The sequence below is a fragment of the Canis aureus genome, chromosome 29 (assembly GCF_053574225.1).
Source record: "Canis aureus isolate CA01 chromosome 29, VMU_Caureus_v.1.0, whole genome shotgun sequence".
In the NCBI taxonomy this organism is placed as follows: domain Eukaryota; kingdom Metazoa; phylum Chordata; class Mammalia; order Carnivora; family Canidae; genus Canis; species Canis aureus.
The window spans coordinates 13,041,648-13,060,877 of record NC_135639.1 but is presented as its reverse complement, the minus strand read 5'-3'; the positions used below and the strand labels follow the sequence as shown (position 1 = coordinate 13,060,877).

Genomic DNA, 19,230 nt, shown 5'->3' with positions numbered 1-19,230 from the left:
GGTTAATTCAGCTCCATTTAAGAAGTCTTGTTCTGTACGCCAAAGCTTGTTGTTCTGTCAAGCTAAATGCTCAGGCATTAAAATGCTAATAATTAAACTGTTACGATTGACTAATGAACTCTGCCAGGGATAAATGATGGTCTTGTTAGATTCACCGCACAGCAAGCCTCCTTTTGTACTGAGAAAGTTAAAGGTTAAAGCGCTCTTGAAATCAGTGAGTGGATCTAGGAGCAATTATAATTTTGCCTTGAAACTAATAGTTACTACAATAAATGTTTCAATTCCAACCCATTAAAAGTAAAAAGTAAAAAAAAGGGGAGGGGGGTGGTTAGAGGGAGGATGACTCTGAGCTCCATTCATGAGAAGGATGGGGGGCTTACTGTAGGCCACAGGGCAGATGGTGTGGTTGTTCGGGCTAAAGCCTCCTGAATTACAAGCGTCCTTCTTAGAACCTGTCTTCCAAAAATGCAGACAGAAATGGTGACTTTTCAGGACACAGCAGCAAGTGATCCAACATCATGCTCTTTGGAGCATGCCAGTTAAACAATGCAGATGATTTCTCCCAAATCTCTATGTTTGGGGCAAATTATTTAAACTTTCTGGACCTCAATTGTCTCATTTTTCAGAGCACAAGAATAATAACAGTTCTTTGTGGTGAACATTTGCTTTGTCCTGCTGCGCAGCCAGTTCCCATTCTTGCAGCAACAGCCTCCGACGTTCGGTGCAGAAGCTTGGCTCCTTGGCTCTGAGTTCATATGGTGTGGTAGGAGTTGGTCCCAGCACCCAAGCACCAGGGACCATGTGACCAGAACTGACCAATCAGAGCATCCCATCCTTCTGGCCTCAAGGAGGCCTCTCAGAATGAGTCAGAGCAAAATCCTGGGGCTGTGTCCAGAAGGATCTAGAAAGCTGTGCTCCTCTTGCAGTGGACTCAGACCTCGGAGGCATGGCAGAGGCCACCCAATGCAGAAGGCCTTCCTGTCGCAGACCAAACAGAGAGGAGGAGAGACAGTCTCTGGAGGAACTGTATCCAGCCTTACTCTGGAATTTTTCAGGGATATAAGACAAAATTTCCCTTATATTCCTCCCTCAAGCCAATTTGAGTTGAGTTTCTGTTGTGAGCTAGGAATTTGTTCTCGTGGCTGAGGATGAACTGTAAGGCTCAGACTCAGCTCCATCTCCAGAGTAAGAGGATCACCTCCCTGAGACTCTCTGGATCCCTCAGAGGGTTCTGAGCAGCGTCTGGGGCTGACTTGGCACTTTGTCTACATCAGGTGGGGAATCCCAGGGTTACCAGACGCCCTTCCTCTGTGCTCTTCCTCAAAGAAGATCCTCAAGCCACCGGCAGGGTGAGTTGGCCTTGTCACACTTGGCAAAGACATGAAGCTGACCAAATTCAGCCATGAAGATAAAACCATAAGGCAGGGCTGTGGGGCAAACACTAAAGATTCTGGACCTTTCCTTCCAGAAACCCTGTGTCCTTTCCAGCTCTACACATTTTCCCAGAAGAAGAAATGGAAGTCTGCTGAAAAAAAAAAAAATCAACCTAGATCATGAGCTCCATTCATTTGCAATACTCCTTAGTCATTCTGGTTGATCTTCGGACTCAAACTTAGCAGCGACCACATTTAACCAACCAGCTCAGGTGCCGAACATTTGGTGAGAGTCTATGTTTGGAAAGGTTATAAAGAGGAAAAAGTTTAGGATCTCAAATCGGAATACTCGCCAGGTGACCTAAAGCAGGTCACTGTCCCTCTCTGAGACGCCTCATCTCTAAAATAAGGATAAAAACCCTTGTCGTGGTATCAGGGATGTTGAGGCAGTAACCACAACTACAGGAAAGAGGAGTAAGTAGTGTGGGGGTGAGCTGGGTTCCAGAGAGGTATTCTTTTTTTAATTTTTTAATTTTTGTATTTATTCATTTGAGAGAAAGAGAATGGGAGGTAGAGGGAGGGAAAATCTGAAGCAGACTCTGCATTGAGCGTAGAGCCTGGGGTAGGGCTCCATCCACAACCATAAGATCATGATCTGATTGAAAATCAAAAGTCAGACACTTAACTGACTGAGCTGCCCAGGCGCCCCTGGGTTCCATAGAGTTTTCACACCTACCTTTGTGCTTGGCAAAAGGCAGTATGAATTTAAAGCAGGATACAAATATAAAGGGATTATTATATTCCCTTAATTTCCATTGGAATGACATGGTCATCCCATGTATTTCTTGCCTTCCTAATATGCTAATTATTTTGATAAAAATGTATTTACTATGTGTGCAGCCCTCTGCTAGGTGCCAAAAATAAGATTATGGAAACATAGATGTGATCTCAGTTTTTATGGCGCTTATAGTCTGGGCGGGCAGTGGTGCTGCCAAAAAAATCCTGCACAAAAATAAGTGTATGATGACAAATGTGGTAAGTTCTGTGATGGAAAAGAATAGAGGGCATTGAGAGAATAAAAGCAGGGACCCCTGTGTGGATAGTTGTTGGGGGACAGCTCCAGGAGAGGGTAATGTTGAGAGGGTAATGTTTGGTCTGAGCCCTGCAGAATGAATTAGAGGCAGGGTTTCGGTGGGTGAGAAGAGGGGTCCAGGCAGAAGCAGCAGCAGGCATGAGGGCCAGAAGGCAACAACAAGGGAGCAATTGGGGTGCCTGGGGCACCTAGTTGGTTAAGTGTCTTGGTTTTGGCTCAGGTCATGATCTCAGGGTCCTGGGATCAAGTCCCTCATCCAGCTCTGTGCTCAGCAGGGAGTCTGCTGGAGATTCTCTCTCTGTCCCTCCCCCCATGCTCATGCTCTCTCTCAAATAAATAAATAAATATTTTAAAAAATAAAAAAAGAGAAAGAGGGAGCAGGCTCTGGGAACCCTGAGGCCAGAGCCTGTGTCCTCTCCCTTATGCACTGTCTCTGTTCCACCTCCAGGGCTGCCAGCCCAGCACTGGGCACAGAGTTGGGCTGTTTTGGGGGAGAATAACATGGTAGGCCTTAGGGCTGTCCACCTACAGTCCTGTTTTCCTCCTTCTAATCACAAGTGTGGGTTGTCTTTCCATCCCTGATGAAGTTGGGCAAGAATGAGCAACTTGCTTTGGCCAGTGGGATGTGGACAGAAGGGATGTGAGTCCCTTCCTGGGAGAGCTTTTAAGATGGAGTGCTTGACTTGCCACTTTTCCTCCTACCTGCTGCAGGCTGGCATGTTCCCCAGAGAAGGGCTCTATTGCTCTGGGTCCCCAAGGGAGGAGAATGCAGAACAGACCGCCTGCTAATCCAGATAGACATGAAATATGATCCAGAAGTAAACGTCTGCTATGCTCAGCCACTGAGATTTTGGTGTGTTTTGGTTACAGCAGCATTGCACAAATTACAATACCCTGACACAAATTCCAATCATCTAATCACGGTGATGACAACAGACAGTTATTGAGTGCTTCCCAAGAAGCACAAGCGAGAGTCTAGGGAAAGTGAAACGGGGGTGAGAAAATCAGCATGAAGGCTGTTATTGAGGTGGCTGCCATAGGGTAATGAGGGCTCAACTTCCTGAGCCCCCTGAACCCTGCCTGCCTCCCAGAACTCGGGGGCCATGGGACGGGACTGTGGAGAACTCATCCACAGGTTCATTCCTTGGTTGCTTAAAGGTTGGCCCAGTGGTGCTTCCTCTCCTCCAGTTCCACACTGTAGTTGCAGGTGGGCTCAATAGGACCCTCTGACTTTGAAGATTCAAAAGCAGAAAAGGTGGAAGCACTAAGAATGCCCTGGAGGTAGGACTTTGCCAGCATGCATAGAACTGCCCACTGCTTTTGGTGAAATCCAAGATGAAATCAGACACAGCCCGAGGGACCATGACACAGGACACCTAAAGCAGCTGCTAACGGCCCTGCCTGCTGCATTACCACCCCTCCTCTCAGCTTGTGTTTTGAGAAGAGCTGAAGGGATGAGGTCACAAATGCAGAGAATGCAGCTCCAAGTGCAGAGCATGCAAATCTAGGAAATGTGCTGCCTTGGGGTCTAAGGTTAGCAGGTTCTGATTCACCTCTTCCAAGAAGCCCTCTAGGATTCCCTCTGCTAAAATACTCTTGGCCTCTTATGATCTCCCCTCTGAACACTTTCTGCCCCCAGGTAGACCTATCTAATCTGCGCATGACCGTCCATGAATCTCTCTTACTCTATCTTTGTCTATCTGGAGGCAGAGCTCACACTGGATTCATCTTTGTGGCCTCATTGTGTTCAGCACAGTGATGGAACATAGAGAACAACCAGTAGCTACTTTTTTTGAGTGAATGGACAATTGGCACCAGTGGAACTGTCCATTTTTCTCTTCTCTGAGAATCATTGACCACTAATCATTAAGAAAAAAAAAACAGTAAATATTTATAAAGTTCTTTCCGGTTTCTGTTAGAAAACACTTTTACAGCCATCATTTTAATTCCACTGATGGCAAAATTGGGGCTGAGGGAGTAAAGTATCCTAAGGTCACACAGGTGGAAAGTAGCAAAGCAAAGATCTGAACCAAGGAAGTTGATGCTATTGTGAGTGCTCTTCTCTTTCTCTTAGGCTTCACTGAAAGGGCACCAGGAGAAGATGAGGTACTCAATTGATTTCTAGGTCCTGAAAAGTTCTGTTTAAGTCTCAAGAAAACACTCTCCCCCGCTGGCACCAGAATTTTGGCTAAAATTCTATTTTCAATCTTGTTTTGCAATCCCACGTATCTTGGCAGTTATTCTTAGAGAGGGGGAAGCACTTCCTCAGAGTGAGGGCCCCATCTACCCAGACCAGGTCAAAGCCCTTTGTTAAATTCTTCACTGAAGCTGGATTATCATTCTTTCTGGCATTTGACGGAATTGCAATTTTATATTGACTTCATTTGTGATTCTTAAATCCATAGTCTCTTTCGTAAAACCCAAAACTCCACAAGGGCAGGATTCATATCTGTTTTCCATCCATCTGTTGATCCATTCATCATCCATACATCCATCCATCCTCTCATCCATCCACCCAAACCAAATATTTTTGAGTTCCAACCACGTGCCAGACATGGATCTGGCCACCAGGGAAACCACAGTGAACAAAACAAAATCTCTACCTGTCTGACACTTACATTTTGGTAGTGGGGAGAGAGATAATAAAAGAGAAGTCAGCTAAATGTAGGGCATGTCAAGGATAGCAACTGCCATGAAGGAAAATAAAGCAACATGGGAAAGTGAGGAGAGAGTGATGGGCGATGGAGGCTTCACTATCAAAACCCCAAAGAAGCCTGCAGACTGGCCTCCCAGAATTTACTTTCAAAGGACAGGAAGCCCTGGAAGTCACTGGTAACCACTGGCAACCCACTTTCTACTGAGACCTGTGTGCTCCTGCTTCTGTCCTCTTTTTTGAGAAATAATCAAGAGAGAAGAGAGAAATGGTGAGTGAAATTTCCATTATCCAGCAAAGTACCTGGCATTTAGTGGGCATTCAGTGAATACTGGATGAATACATGCATGGATAGAAGATGGGTGGGTGGACAAATGAGAAGGGGTCGACATGGGAATATTGTGAAATAGGCTGGAAGCTGAGGACAGCCCTGTACCCATGTAGGGGAGAGATGGACTTGGGGAGTGTGTGTAGGGGGCTACACTTTGGGGAAGATGAGGCAGGCTTGGGTGGCACTAGAGGACTCCCCGAGTCTTCTACAAAAGCCCCCTCTCCACCCCCACCTCCTCACTGGCATGAGAGGCAACTAAACCTGATTCCAGGGTCAATATCCTGGCCCCAAAGCCTTGAAGCAATGGGTGGGCCTCCAGGATGAGGTTCAAACCCAAGCAACCACGGGAATTCCTCTTTCCTGGATCCACTCAAGTGCAACAAAAGCTCAACTGGAAGCTGAAGTAAAAGTTAATATAAAGCCACACTGTGTAGCTAATGAATTTTTTAAATCAATTATGAAACGGTCTCATTGATCATTTGTTAACATCTTGAAACTTTTACAAATTAATTTTATTTAAAAAAAAAACCCTCTCACAGTCTGTTAACTCCATCAATGTGTTTTAAATCTGTTTTTGAATGCTGCAATAAGCTGTGTTGTGTGTGTGCGTGTGTGTACATGCGTGCGCGTGTGTGGTTTGGCCGGACCATTCGGAAATCAGCTGCTCTGCATTTGAATGGGGTCCACCTGCCCATTCACAGAAGTGTCCTGTCCCCCCTGTCCGTGGGGGCAGCAGTCCTCCTGTGCAGGTGGTAGGGTGGCTCAGGGCGCTGGATTGTCTCGGGCCGGCAGGCAGGGTGTAGATGCTGCTTAGCACCGCCAACCCGCTTAGTGGCCGCTCTTCTCCTGGGCCGGTTAGCGACTGATGGCGGTGGCAAGTGGCACGAAGAGAAAGGGACGGTGTGAACGCAGCCATCCTGAACCCCAAAAGGTAAGGAGACCCAGGAATCGGAGTCGTGGGGCGTAGCTAACGAGAGACCCCGAGGCTGTCATCGAAATGCCCTGATGACAGGGCTCTGTGTTGCCTTCTAAGTCATTGACAGAGGGACAGATCAGTGGCAGGGGGTGCGCGCCAGGCCCAGGGAGCAAACCACTCAGCCCTTGTAACCTCGGCCAGTCCCTTCCTGAGTTCTGTCTGGGGCACCTTTTTGAGGGAATGATGCACATTCCCGGCCCGGGGCCAGAGGAGGCAGCGATCATGTGCAAGGGTGAAAAGCCCGCTCATAGCAGCCAGGCGGATTCCGCACCTTGAGCGGGGAAGGGCTGGGCCGAGGGCTGCGCAGCGCTGTCCCGCTGTCCCACCTGCAGACGGTGTCTGCAAGGGCATCGCCGGGCTTCCTATTACCCTGGAGAGTTGCGGCTGCTCCGTTTTGTTTTGCTCTGTCTTTTGAAGCAGGAGGGAATTGAGTTAGATCAGAGGAAGACCGACTTGAAGTCAGCGAGGATCCTCTGGCTGAGGAAGCAGATTCGGTCCCGACCCGAAAACCCTGAAGGGCCCCTCGGACACCGGCTTCTGCACAGCAGGTACAGCCTTCCCGGCAGCCTGGAGACGCTGTCTGAGCTGACAATCAAAAAAATAGATAAATAAATAAACCAAACTTCTCTTGTTTCCCATCTCCTATTTCCACATCATCGTATTTCGCATCGTCAAGTATAGATGGCTGCATTACGTTTTTATCCTTATTTATTCGTTTTTACTTTGTATTTTTAAGTAAAGCTTTTGTTTGCTGACTAGATGCTTATGGCAGGTAATTTCGAAGAACAGAAAAATGTAAAACAGAAAAAGAAAACAAGACAATCATCGTTAGAGTTTCCTCCTTCCTTTTCTGGGCACATAAGCACATAGAATTTTTCTACGTAAAGGTTTGTACATTGATTTTTTTAAAAAAATTGAACACTGCTTCACATTTATTTTTTCATGTATTACAAAAACCTTCAAACCCTTCTCTAGGGCCCCTGGGTGGCTAAGCGGCAAAGCATCTGCCTTTTATTCAGGTCATGATCACGGGGTCCTAGGATTGAGTCCCACATTGGGCTCCCTGCTCCTTGAGAGGGGCCTGCTTCTGTCTGTCTGTCTGCCTATCTGTCTCTCTGTCTGTCTTTCACTCTCTCTCTGTCTCTTAAGAATAAATAAATAAAAATCCAAACCCTTTTCTATATTACATGGTGTGTTTTTCTTTTCCAGTTAACAAATGAGATACAAAGTAAAACGGTAGTTCACAATGACCTGATAGGAGAAGGTAACGGTACCACACCTCCGCTAAACCCATCCTCAGAAGTCATTTCTATGAATGGTTTGGAGCACAGTCCATGAGCCAAAGCGTTTTTGATGGCTGCATAATATCCCTTCAAATGGATACATCCCACTCTATTTGCTTCCTCGCCTCCATTGTTAAACATTGATATTTTCAATTTTTCACCGAATTTCTGGTCTTCACTTATTCACTGTGTATTTGTTTACACGTTGAGTGACTGTCGGGCAGCTCCATGGGTGTTGTTCTAGGTCACGAGAATATAGCAGTGAACAGAACAGACAAGAAGCCGTGACCACAGAGACCTTCCAATTCAGTAAAGGAAACCTGACCGTAGAATAAGTAAAGCATGCAGCGTGTTGGATGGCCGTGTGTGCCACGGAGGACCCTTGGCAGGCGAGGGGGACGGCTAGGCGACGGGCTCCCTGAGCAGAGCCCCAAGTCCTGACCTTGAGTCTATGACCCTGCCCTATCTCCACAGCAGTCCTGGGAAGGCTTCCCACCAACCCCCTGTGGCAAAGCTCATGGGCCTCGATGCCCAACCTCCACCTTCTCCTCTCCCGTCTTCTCGTTAGGGTCCAGTCTGACAAAACTCTAACTCATGCTTTTTCCTCCATGTGAAGACTTCCCAGGAACTAAAATTCACGTCAGCCCTGTACTTCGCCTGCTTTCTCACCAGCATAGCATCTAACACAATGATGATAAGCCAGGCTGGCTGGTAGAGACCAAAATCTCCACAACGTGAGCCAAGTCACTCCCTCAGGACCCCGAATCTGCCTCCTCTGAAAGTGGTGCTTCCTACTGAGCCTTCCACAGTCTTAAGGTTTGGGTGGGTGATACTTGGGTGGGTGACAGTGTGATCCCAGGTGGCCGGAGGTGGGTCCCATCCACCCAGCCCCGAATCCCCAGACAGTGCCTGTCTGTCCCAAGCCTTCCCCACATGCAAGAACAGCCATCACAGGCTCAGAACACCACTGTGAGGGTTACAGAGTCACTTAATGTGTCAAGGAAGGCCATCAGAGAATAGGCACATGGGAACATTAAAAACAGTCAATTGGATACTTTTCAGAATAAAAAAAAAAAAAATTTTTTAAATTTAAACACATTTAAAGTCAGACAAGACAAAGCCGAAAAAAGAAAAGCCATCTCGGCCACCTGTTCCCACACCACCCTCTGCCAGTAGCCAGTGTTCATGGGCATGAGACCTTCCACACTGTTCTCCTCGCACACCCATCCCCAACACATGTGAACACACCGAGGAGTCATATTTGTTGTTTTCATGGAAATGGACTCCTACCTTACAAGTTTTTCTCAACCTGTCTTGCTTTGAATACTTGATGGCTTTACAAGTCAGCAAATCTGAATGTACCTCAATCTTTTTGTTTTTTTTAAAGTTTATCTGCACCCACACACGTATAGCTCACACATTTAAGATCTTATTTTTTGCAAATATTTTATTTATTTATTCATGAGAGGCACACAGAGAGAGGCAGAGACACAAGCAGAGGGAGAAGCAGGCTGCCTGCGGGGAGCCTGATGTGGGACTCGATCCCAGGACCCCAGAATCACGGCCTGAGCCGAAGGCAGATGCTCAACTGCTGAGCCACCCAGGTGCCCCAACATTTAAGATCTTATTACATATTATGCTTTTCAGTGCAGACTTTCTTTTCTACTTGCTTCTCCTGTCAATCCCTCCACCGCCAACTTGTGCTGGCAGCCTGTTTTGTGTCCCTCTATACTTTCTCAGTGCTCACAGAATCATACAAAGACATGTAAACATAAACACAGGTACGAAGTATGCATATATATGACCCCCTGCCACCTGCTTTTCTCTCTCACCCCTGTCTCATGGAAATCTGCCCTCCCAAATCTGACAACGAAGCTCTTGTTCACCCAGAGTGGGCATGAACCTTTATTTTTTGGCCATTCTTCTATGGATGAGAGTTCATTTGATTTTTAATTTTTATTTTTGGCTGCAAGGAACAATACTGTGCTAAACATCCTTATGCGTTCATGTGTAGACACATATCTTTAGGTAGCTGTGCTTTTATTTCCATGGAACAGATTCCCAGGAGGGACAATTCTGAGACTTTAGGATCATTTGAGGCTTAAAAGGGAGAATACAGGAGAAGGGAGACAAGTGATGCCTGTGGTACAAGCCCCGAGCTTGGAGCTTCTGAGGTTCGGACATTTTCAGTGATTTAATTTTTCTGCCCTCATTCCTAAATGGGTCAGAGTGTTCCTTCTGCCTCCTGTAGATAGTCAGAGCAGTGAGTCCCACAACTATTCAAATTCTCCCTGAGGCTAATAGAAGGGGGGAAAAAAATCCTGGAGTAGGGGGTGGAGGCCTTACTAGCCTGTGACCTTGAGAATTCACCCAGCCTCTCTGCACACCTTTTGATCCCCCCCACCACTGCAAAGGAAGCTGAGCAGATCAGGTGCAGAGGGCTGCTGGGGATCCCCACGAGGAGGTGAAGGTGCAAGCACCACGCCCTGGGAGGGCGGATGCTGCTAGCACCAGCTCAAACTTGCTCTCGGAGGTCTTGGCAGAAGCTCAGCTCCAGCCCAGCCATCCTCCCCTTCGCCCACCTGCCGCTGTGGTCACACTGGGATATTCGGCCTCACTTAAAGTTACTGCCTGGAACATCGGTTCTTTCTTCTCCTTGATGAGAAAATTACTGCAATTGAACGGAACAACCACCTTCCATGTTAGCATCAGCAAATGAATGAGTCATGATGGATGAGAAGGAAAACCATAAATGCTGAGGGTGGTTTAGGGAAGAAAAATCTTTGTTTGAAACAAGCTGATACAATCTCCACCCATTCATTTGGCCACGTTGTTCATTAACCATGTAGCTGGACCAGGATGAGCGCAGGGGTGGAGCAGGCTGAGGGCAGGGCAGGGTCCCACATTCGGGAAAACAATGGAAGCTTGGACAAGAATGATGTGTTGAAATCTGGCGTAACGCTTTACCCCAGGTCCTGGCACATACATGGATATGTGCCACTGATTTGTAACCCTGCCACTGGTGCCATTCCCAGGGGGTAAGGGGTGGAGACAGATCCAGCGCGAGGCACGTTTGCTTGTAAGCCAATTGAGGAATGCTTAGTTTCGCTGAGAGGGAAGGTGGTTCTGTGCGGACGGCTTTATGGAAATGGTCCCTCCATATTTATCAAAATCTTGGAGACATCATGGGACTTCTTGGAAGGAATGAGGATGAGTTAGGGGACCTGGTCTCTGGTCATGGCTTTGCCACCAAATAGCTTGAGGACCTTCATGGAAGTAACTCACTTCTCTAGGCCTGGCAACAAAGGCCAATAGACTGGATGAATTCCAAAGCTACTCTCAGGTATGAAACTCTAAGTATTTTTTTTTTTTAATTAAAAGTAACGTTTTAAAATATATAACAAAAAAAATCAGGTCTTACATGGAGAAATCGGAAAATGCAGATGGACCAACCAAAAGGAAAAGTGAACAAAACGTTAAATCTGAAATCACAGTACTGACAATAAAAATTGAAAAAAAAATTGAAATATATTACTGAGTAGTAAACATGATTAACCAACTTATGTGTATCCTCACAGGCTCTCAGAAAGAGGCATACATATCTTTTAGTACTTACATATAAAAATTTGTACTTCTGGCACACAAGGAATCGTTCTAGACATACAGCACTACAACAGAGTTTTTTGTAACTTAGCGTGACACGTGAATTTCTTTTTATGTCACTACCAGCCTCATCTAAAATGCCTGCTTAGTTCTTCAGCATATGGCTGCTCCAAGTTTTATTAATGCTGAACACTGGAGATGTTTTGTATTTGCCACTATTAAAAATAATACTACAAAGGACATCCTGGTAATTATTTCTTTACATTCGTCTTAAAATCATGTCCTGAACTCGGATGGTGAGACAGGTGTGGATGCATAGTTAATGAGAGTTGTGTGGGGAGAATGAGTAGAGGCCAAGCTGGCTCCAGCAGGCTTTCTGTCGGGAAAGGAGAGAAGAGATGTCTGAGCCAAAACACTGATGGTGATTTTGTCCAAGGGCATCTCTACTGTGTGCTGACTGGCGGGGGGCTGGGGCTGGTCAGTGAGATGCTTATGACAGTGTGCATTTGGGGTACCCATCGTGTGGTGCAGGAGCCATAAGATGTGTCCCAAATTCACATTACCCCGAGCCTACAAAGTCTTCTGGAGATGTGCCCTGAGTACTGGGCATTGTTGAGGGGGAGGTGAGTAATTTTGTAGTGCCAGGAAATCAGGAGAATGTTCTCTGATAACAATCTCTGCTCAGCTATTCCCTGAGGAAAGAACTAAGGAGTTCTCCCTCATTGACTCTTGGAATGCCATTTCATTGCCCTCCTCATTATGAAAGGGGAAGAATAAAAGTTGAGGTCTCATAAACAACTGCTTGCAAGATTATGGAGATAATACGTGAAGTGCATTTGAGTTCCTCATAAATAAGAAAACCATAGGATAAGAATGGAGCCAATAGCTCCGATCACTCAGCGGATGTTGGTGGCGCCAGTTCTAGAGTGTGGCATATGTTGGGATTCGGAGGGAGCCTCTCTGTACCCATTTCACAGATTCAGAGGTCCGAGCGGTGATGGGTCCAACTCTATGGAAGGGAGCCAGAGCAGAGCTGGAAATCCATCCTGGGTCCATGGAAGAGCATCCCTGCCTTAACGGCTTTACCGTTGAAAAGTTGGAATGAGGTAACGTCTCAGAACGTCCTTTGTAAACTATAAAATATTACAAGTCTATGTGAGAGATTACTATGACTTATAAAGCTAAGTTACAGCAAATTTTAAATGAAAAGCTCAAATCGCCAAGCTGTAGAACGCTAACTTTTTGTATTCATTTTCCCTAATGGGACAATAAGAATCGCAAACATGTATTGAATTCGGCTATATGATCTAAGCACTTCTATGACGTTAACCCATTTAATCCTCACACAAACCCTGTGAGGTAGGTGCTATGATTGTCCCCATCTTACAGATGAGGAAACTAGGCTACAGAGAGGTGAAATAATTTGCACAGATCCCACCGTCTCTCTGTACTAAGTCCACTGGCTCTCATAGTCTGTGAAGCATTCCTCGACCACATAAAAAAATGTATTCATGCCCAGAAAAAAAGAGGACCTGGGTTTAACCTGAGCACTAATGTGCCTTTGGAAAGTCTAGGCCAATCCAGAGATTTGCCATCCCCCCCCACCCCCCGCCGTCCTGGTTTGGCTGGCACAACACTGACCACTCCAGCTGGGGATGCAGGTGGGGTCTCTCTTGGAGCAGAAAGGGTTAAGCTGACCCATGACCTGGAGGACCCTGAGATATTTTCCTTCTGTGCCGCATATGTAGATGGGCTCTGAAGACCGAACATCTCTCCTCATTGGGGATCATGAATTTTTATGAAGCCAGTCCAGAATTCCCAGAATTCAGTCGGGTGCACTTTGCAGACCCTAAAATGCTGTCACCATGGAAGGTTTCATTGCTTGCACCTGCTAAAACATTTGAGGCATTTGAGAGGCAGTGAAACACATTTGCTTTTCATTTTATCTGACTTTGGAAACCTTTGAAGTGTTTAATAGTAGAGCCCAGGAAAGATCCCCGCCTCTTAATCATTTACTCGTAAGGCACATTCTCGGCTGGTAGCCTGTCAAGCAGAAACTGACCTGAGCCCAGTTTTATTAAGTGTCACATGGCCAGTCACTGTTCATTAAAGGTGTTTTAAGGTTTGAATTATGTAATTTATGAGAAGAAGAAATAAAAATTCCATTGTTTTATTAATATGCAGCCCAAGATCTCTTGCTCATAACAAACTCGAAGGGAAGGTGGGCGAAAGGATGTGAGGGGGAGAATAGAGGTGGCCTTCGGTCCTCGGCCTTCCCTGGCCCCCTGGCCCTCCTATGTCCCCTCCATCCAAGCCCAGGTGGGAAGTGGGGGAGGGTCAGACAGAGATCTGGGAGGGAGCCATCCCGCCTGTCCTCCTGTCCCCCTGGTCTGAGACCCCATGTGACAAAGCACCTTCTTCTTCTCTTCCCAGGTGCTCAGCCTCTTTTCCAGAAAGGCCTAAAACAAACAAACAGCAGCGGGTGGGGGTGTGGGGAGTGGGAAGCATTCCTAGAGTGACCCCGGGTGACCGTGTGGGTCACAGTCATTGAGAACTGTTGTGCTTGCCTCTCAGGAGAGCTGGGGATGGCCGCGGTGCTGGGCACTTGGCCAGCTGCTGGATGTGAATGATCTTACTGGATCCTCACCTCACCTGAAGGAAAGGGGTGATCAGCCCTATTTTGGAGAAGAAATAGAGGCTCTAAAGTTGGGCCCCAGGGCTACACATGTCCCTCCGCCCTAGGCACCTAAGGCATCCTTAGCCAGGGTCAGCCTTCTCAGAATCACGCTGATGAGCATGCCAGGAGGTGTGGATAGACCAGACCCCCCAGCATTGTGTGCCTTATCTGGACTTGAACTCTGCACAATGGTCAGCAGGCCCCCAACAGGGTGAGGGGCCAGCACAAAGGACTTTTTTCTCTTACAGATTCTCCATGCATTGTCAGGGCATTTACAAGTCCACGTCCACCAGAGGCTTTGCTGAGGGTTGCTCCTGGCTGGGTCTCCCTCATCTGACAGGTGGGACCCCACATCCCCCCATCTCTCCCTCCCAGGATCGCATTCTCCTCCCCAGCTTCTGAACAAAGCCCTGCCTGCCTCCTTGAAATCCTCCTGCGGTTGTTCACGTTCATGTGCTGCCTTCAGATTAGCCCAATACAGCACCAGGAGGGGAAAAGACATTTTCCAAAATGTGGCCGGCCCAGAGTACTTAGATCATGGTTGGGATTTGGGAGCTGTTGCAGCTGAAGGTATTTCTTGCTCTCCACACGCACCCCCCCTACACTTTCCTGTACCCCACACCGAGAATCATGAACTTGTTGCTGAGTATTTTCCTAATCAAGTGACTCATGGATTACAGGTGCAAAGTTGTACCAGGCTTTTTTCCCTTGGCTCAAATTTGTGAGTTTTTATTTCTGAAAGGGGATCTCAGGTGCTAAGCCTTTTCTAAGACACCTCACAGGACTGGTGCAGCGCTTTTTGAGAACAGGGGCCCTTTAAAGCTGGTGGGGGGGTGGTGGTCCGGGGGATGCAGGGCTAGCACTAAATGAACTCCTGTTTGGAAGGCTGGTGCTCCCAGACAACCCAGAATAGGAAAGGCCCTCTGTGCAAGAGGCGAGGTGGTGGGCTGGGTTTTACGAATCTGTGTCAATCATTAACCCACTTAATTTTGAATTACCAATTCAACTGATATTTCGATAGTGCTGGCTTCTGGCAGTCTGGACCGTAGGAGTCATTGCCTTTGATCTGCCAGCCCAATTTCCATTAGCAGTAAAACCACAGACCTCTGCTGGGCCACAGGCCTCGGGGGGAGCTCTGAGCTGCTTGCCCCAGTGCTGAGAGAGCTTCGCGTAGAGCCTCCAGAAGTAGTCATCCCACATCTATGAACTCATTAATTCTGTACAGTTTTCCAGGCACTGGGAAGTGGAGAGGAGGAAGTTAGTTCAGCCTCTCAGAGAGACAGGTGCACAGGCCATTTCAGCACATGAGGTTTGGTACACGCTTGGATAAGGACTAGACGGCAGTGGGACGTGCATCAGGAAAGACTTCCCAGAGGAGGTGACACCTAGACTGAGAACTGAAGCTGGGGTGGGAATTAGCAGGGCGATGGGCAGAAGAGCAGCGGCAAGCTCAGAAGAACCTTCTGAAATGTGGGAAGGAGTTAGGAATTCCACCCGAGGGTCATGGAAGCCATCAGCTGGTTTTAAGAAGGGGTGGGTGATGTGCATAGATTGATATTGTAGAAGGCCAAGTGTAGAAAGAGGAGCAGAGAGGGGGAGGGACAGAGGCAGGGAGACCAGTCTGACATTAGCAGGGGGCGCTGCCGAGGGGGGCACTCGGGGCTCAGTAAAACCTAATCTGGGCAAGTGTGTTGCCAGGGAGAATGGGGGAGATCCTGCCAGGAAGCCTGGCTCTAGGGCATGATGAGCCTTCCCCAAACCACAAAAAGCTGGGCCCTCCTGGCATCTGAGCCTGAACCCACGGGGCTTCTACTCAGAGGTGCAAAGTCAGAAAACTACAGACAGTCACAGGGAAGAGAGGGCTCCTCTCTCAAGCCTAGTGAGTTTTACTTTTTTTTTTTAAGATTTTTTAATTATTATTTATTTATTCATGACAGACAGAGAGAGAGAGAGAGGCAGAGACAGGCAGAGGGAGAAGCAGGCTCCATGCCTGGAGCCCGAAGCAGGACTCGATCCCGGGACTCCAGGATCGCGCCCTGGGCCAAAGGCAGGTGCCAAACCTCTGAGCCACGCAGGGATCCCCAAGATTTACTTTAACTGTGGGAGTTGGATGGCTTTCAGGACCAAAAATTGAGGGAAGAACCTCCCTTGGACTCTAGACACATCTCAGATAAGAGCTGGCCCAGGGCAGTCATGGAGAGTCGTGCAGGCTCCGCACACACCAGGTAGCCACGGCGGGTGGCATGGAACTTCTGGCAGGCATCAAGATGTCTTGGCCTGCATGAGTGTTAGAGACTATTTCTCCCCCCTCACGGGATATGGGGAGATAGAGGTACTCACTACACCCAGTGAGATGCTAGGCCCTTTCCTTTGACAAAGATGTCAAACGGGGCAGCCTGGGTGGCTCAGCGGTTTAGCGCTGCCTTCAGCCCAGGCCGTGATCCTGGAGACCCAGGATCGAGTCCCACATTGGGCTCCGTGCATGGAGCCTGCTTCTCCCTCTGCCTGTGTCTCTGTCTCTCATAGATAAATAAAATCTTTAAAAAACAGGTGTCAAATGTGAACATTATCTAGCAATCCTGATCTTAAAAAGCTAATCCAACACTTAGCACGCATGGGCTCTGTTGCATGCTTTCACTTGTCAGCTCAGGTAATCCCCCCATCTCTGAGAAGCAGGCATCATCGCGTTCACTTGCACGGATGGGAAAACTGAAGAGGAGAGAGAGTAAATCATCAGTGCAGGTCTCATGGTTGGTTCGTGGAAGAGCAGAGAATTATCAAAGCGTGACAGGTAAATCCAGCAGTGGCTGGGGCGTGGAGGGGGCACTGGAGAGTCCTCTGGCTCTGCGGTGACGTTCAGTGTGACATGAACAGGCATGGGGGTTCCTGGAGGAGGTGGCTCCTCTGACAAGTCAGGGCCCCTCTGTGCAGTGTCTGTTCCTGATTTCTGGGCGCCTTCCACCACCTGACAGCGCTGCTCATACGGCCGCACCCGTGTACCTACCTTCTCGAAGGCACTGAATGCAGGGCTGCCTGCGCCTAAGCCTGGGAGAGGAGGGGGGAGGTTTACCTAACCCAGCGCACCCCCCTCACCACCTCTCTTGCAGCGTCGGAGGCCAGGTGAACTGAAGGAGCCCATCGAGTCTGGAGATGCGAGGAGTTGACAGCCTAGACGCGGCCCATTGCATCTCTGCCCCTGTGGCTCTGCGGAGGGGGCACGGCAGGCTGCCACGTTGGACGGCTGGTGGTACATGTGACCTGAGACAAGTGCGGAGAGCGTAGCTTCTCACTCAGCTGGCACACATCGGAGCAGTCCGCCACCCTCTCTCAGAAGTTGACATTTAGCATCCTTTTCGGTGCTGCTTTATCCAGACAGGCTGCTTTGCCCTGGGGATAGCCAGAAAGAGAGGGGACTCCCTCCTGATTTCTAGGAGCCACGGGGGAACGCTTAGCCTCCATTCTGCACTGGGTCCTTTGGTAGGTGGTTATTGTGCCAGGGACAAATAACCTGGTTATGTCACTTACCCCTCGCCCTCCGGGTGGCCGATGTGCTCCACGATTTACTAAGCTGAGGCTTGCAGATTCTTCTATGTGACATCCCAAGTCTCAGCAGCAGAGTTGGGTTCTCACTTCCTTCTGGCTCATTCCAAGCCATGCTTTTCCCACGTGGCTGCGGGGGCCTCACACCAAGGAGACAGCTGGGGCAGATGGGGCCCATTTTAGAAGTTGTATGAAAAAGTATTGTAAGCAAATTGCCATTAATTTTATTTTTTTAAGATTTATTTATTTATTTATTTATTTATTTATTTATTTATTTATTTATGATAGTCACAGAGAGAGAGAGAGAGAGAGAGAGGCAGAGACACCGGCAGAGGGAGAAGCAGGCTCCATGCAGGGAGCCCGACGTGGGATTTGATCTCGGGTCTCCAGGATCGCGCCCCGGGCCAAAGGCAGGCGCCAAACCGCTGCACCACCCAGGGATCCCAAATTGCCATTAATTTTAAATGGACTCTGTAACTTTAGTACATAGGATATTTCCAAAGTTCTGGTTTGAAGGTTAACCTGCCACCATGGAGATTTTTATCCAGAGGAAAAAGGAAACAAAGGTGAAAACTCTACCCTGCCCCCAAAGGCAAGAGGACAGGTGCTGGCCTGCCAAGTGAGGGGGCTGGATTTAGCGATGTGGGAATTAGCTTCAAGTTGCCACCCAGAGGCTGGGGGTGGGCACAGGGGCCCAAGCCAGGTGTCCATTCCCTGAGGCTGGGAGGTGACATGATGGATGAGACGGAGTGGCTTGGGCCATTCCTCCAGGCTGCCCTGGCCTTTTCCAGATGACCTCCACACAGCAGTTCTCTCTAACTCAGTGACTTCTGACAACTGCCGTCTAAAGACCTAATCTTGGGAAGCCGTAAGTCCCATACAAACTTTAAAAATCACATTTTATTTCAATAGTATAAAAATAATTCTCAAACCGACATCTAAACACATGTTCTTTGTTGCAATGATAATATGCTTTGCTGTAGAGTAAGCCTTTCAATTTTGTTGTTGTCTCCGATGGGGGCCCGAGCTGAACTCTCTAGAATGTATGAATTATTTTTTCCTTTAAATGGAGTCCGTGCACAGTTGGAGTTGAGAAACCCAGTCCTCACATAAAATTATGCTCCCAAGCCCCAGAGATCAGAAACAGTGAGCAAGTTACACAGAGAGACCCCGGTAGCCTCGCTCCAGGCCTGGAGGCTGTGGGGCGATAGGAAGGGAAGAAAAATCTGTTTGCCCCCTTGGCTCCTCTTCCCAACTCTGAGCAAAGCCTGGCTTCAGAAAAGATGGAACCGGGCTGAGGCGGCGTGGGTGCCAAGCAGGGGGATGCAGCAGGGTCCCTGGGGACCCAGCACCCTCCCCCTGCCCCCATTAAATGGAAATAATTTCCTGACTAGCCCCTGATTCTTTCTGGGGGTGGCTCGTGGAATATTACTGAGTTTCCAGTTTGGCTGCTTCGGTCTGGAACATCAGAATTTCAGTTTCATATGCAGTATTAAATATTTAGGACTTTGGGTCCAGTGCATACATGGATCTTCTGAGCCTCTGTAGGACTAGGCTGGACACAGACTGCTGAGTTCACCCTTCCAGTAACAAAAATATAGTATTAGTGACATCCAGTGTTTACTGAGGTCTCACTGTACACTGTCGTCTCCTCTTATTCTCCCTTAGGAAGATTAGGAGGTGTTAGCATCACTCCCTTTT

General features: G+C 48.0%; 1 long non-coding RNA gene across 1 annotated transcript; it reads left to right on the top strand.

Moving 5' to 3' along the window:
• Nucleotides 1-12,223: 12,223 nt before the first annotated feature.
• On the top strand, nucleotides 12,224-17,819 carry LOC144300781 (uncharacterized). Its single transcript, XR_013367560.1, has 3 exons — nucleotides 12,224-12,418; nucleotides 14,238-14,329; nucleotides 17,097-17,819. It is a non-coding gene; the product is annotated as an uncharacterized LOC144300781 (long non-coding RNA).
• Nucleotides 17,820-19,230: the final 1,411 nt, after the last annotated feature.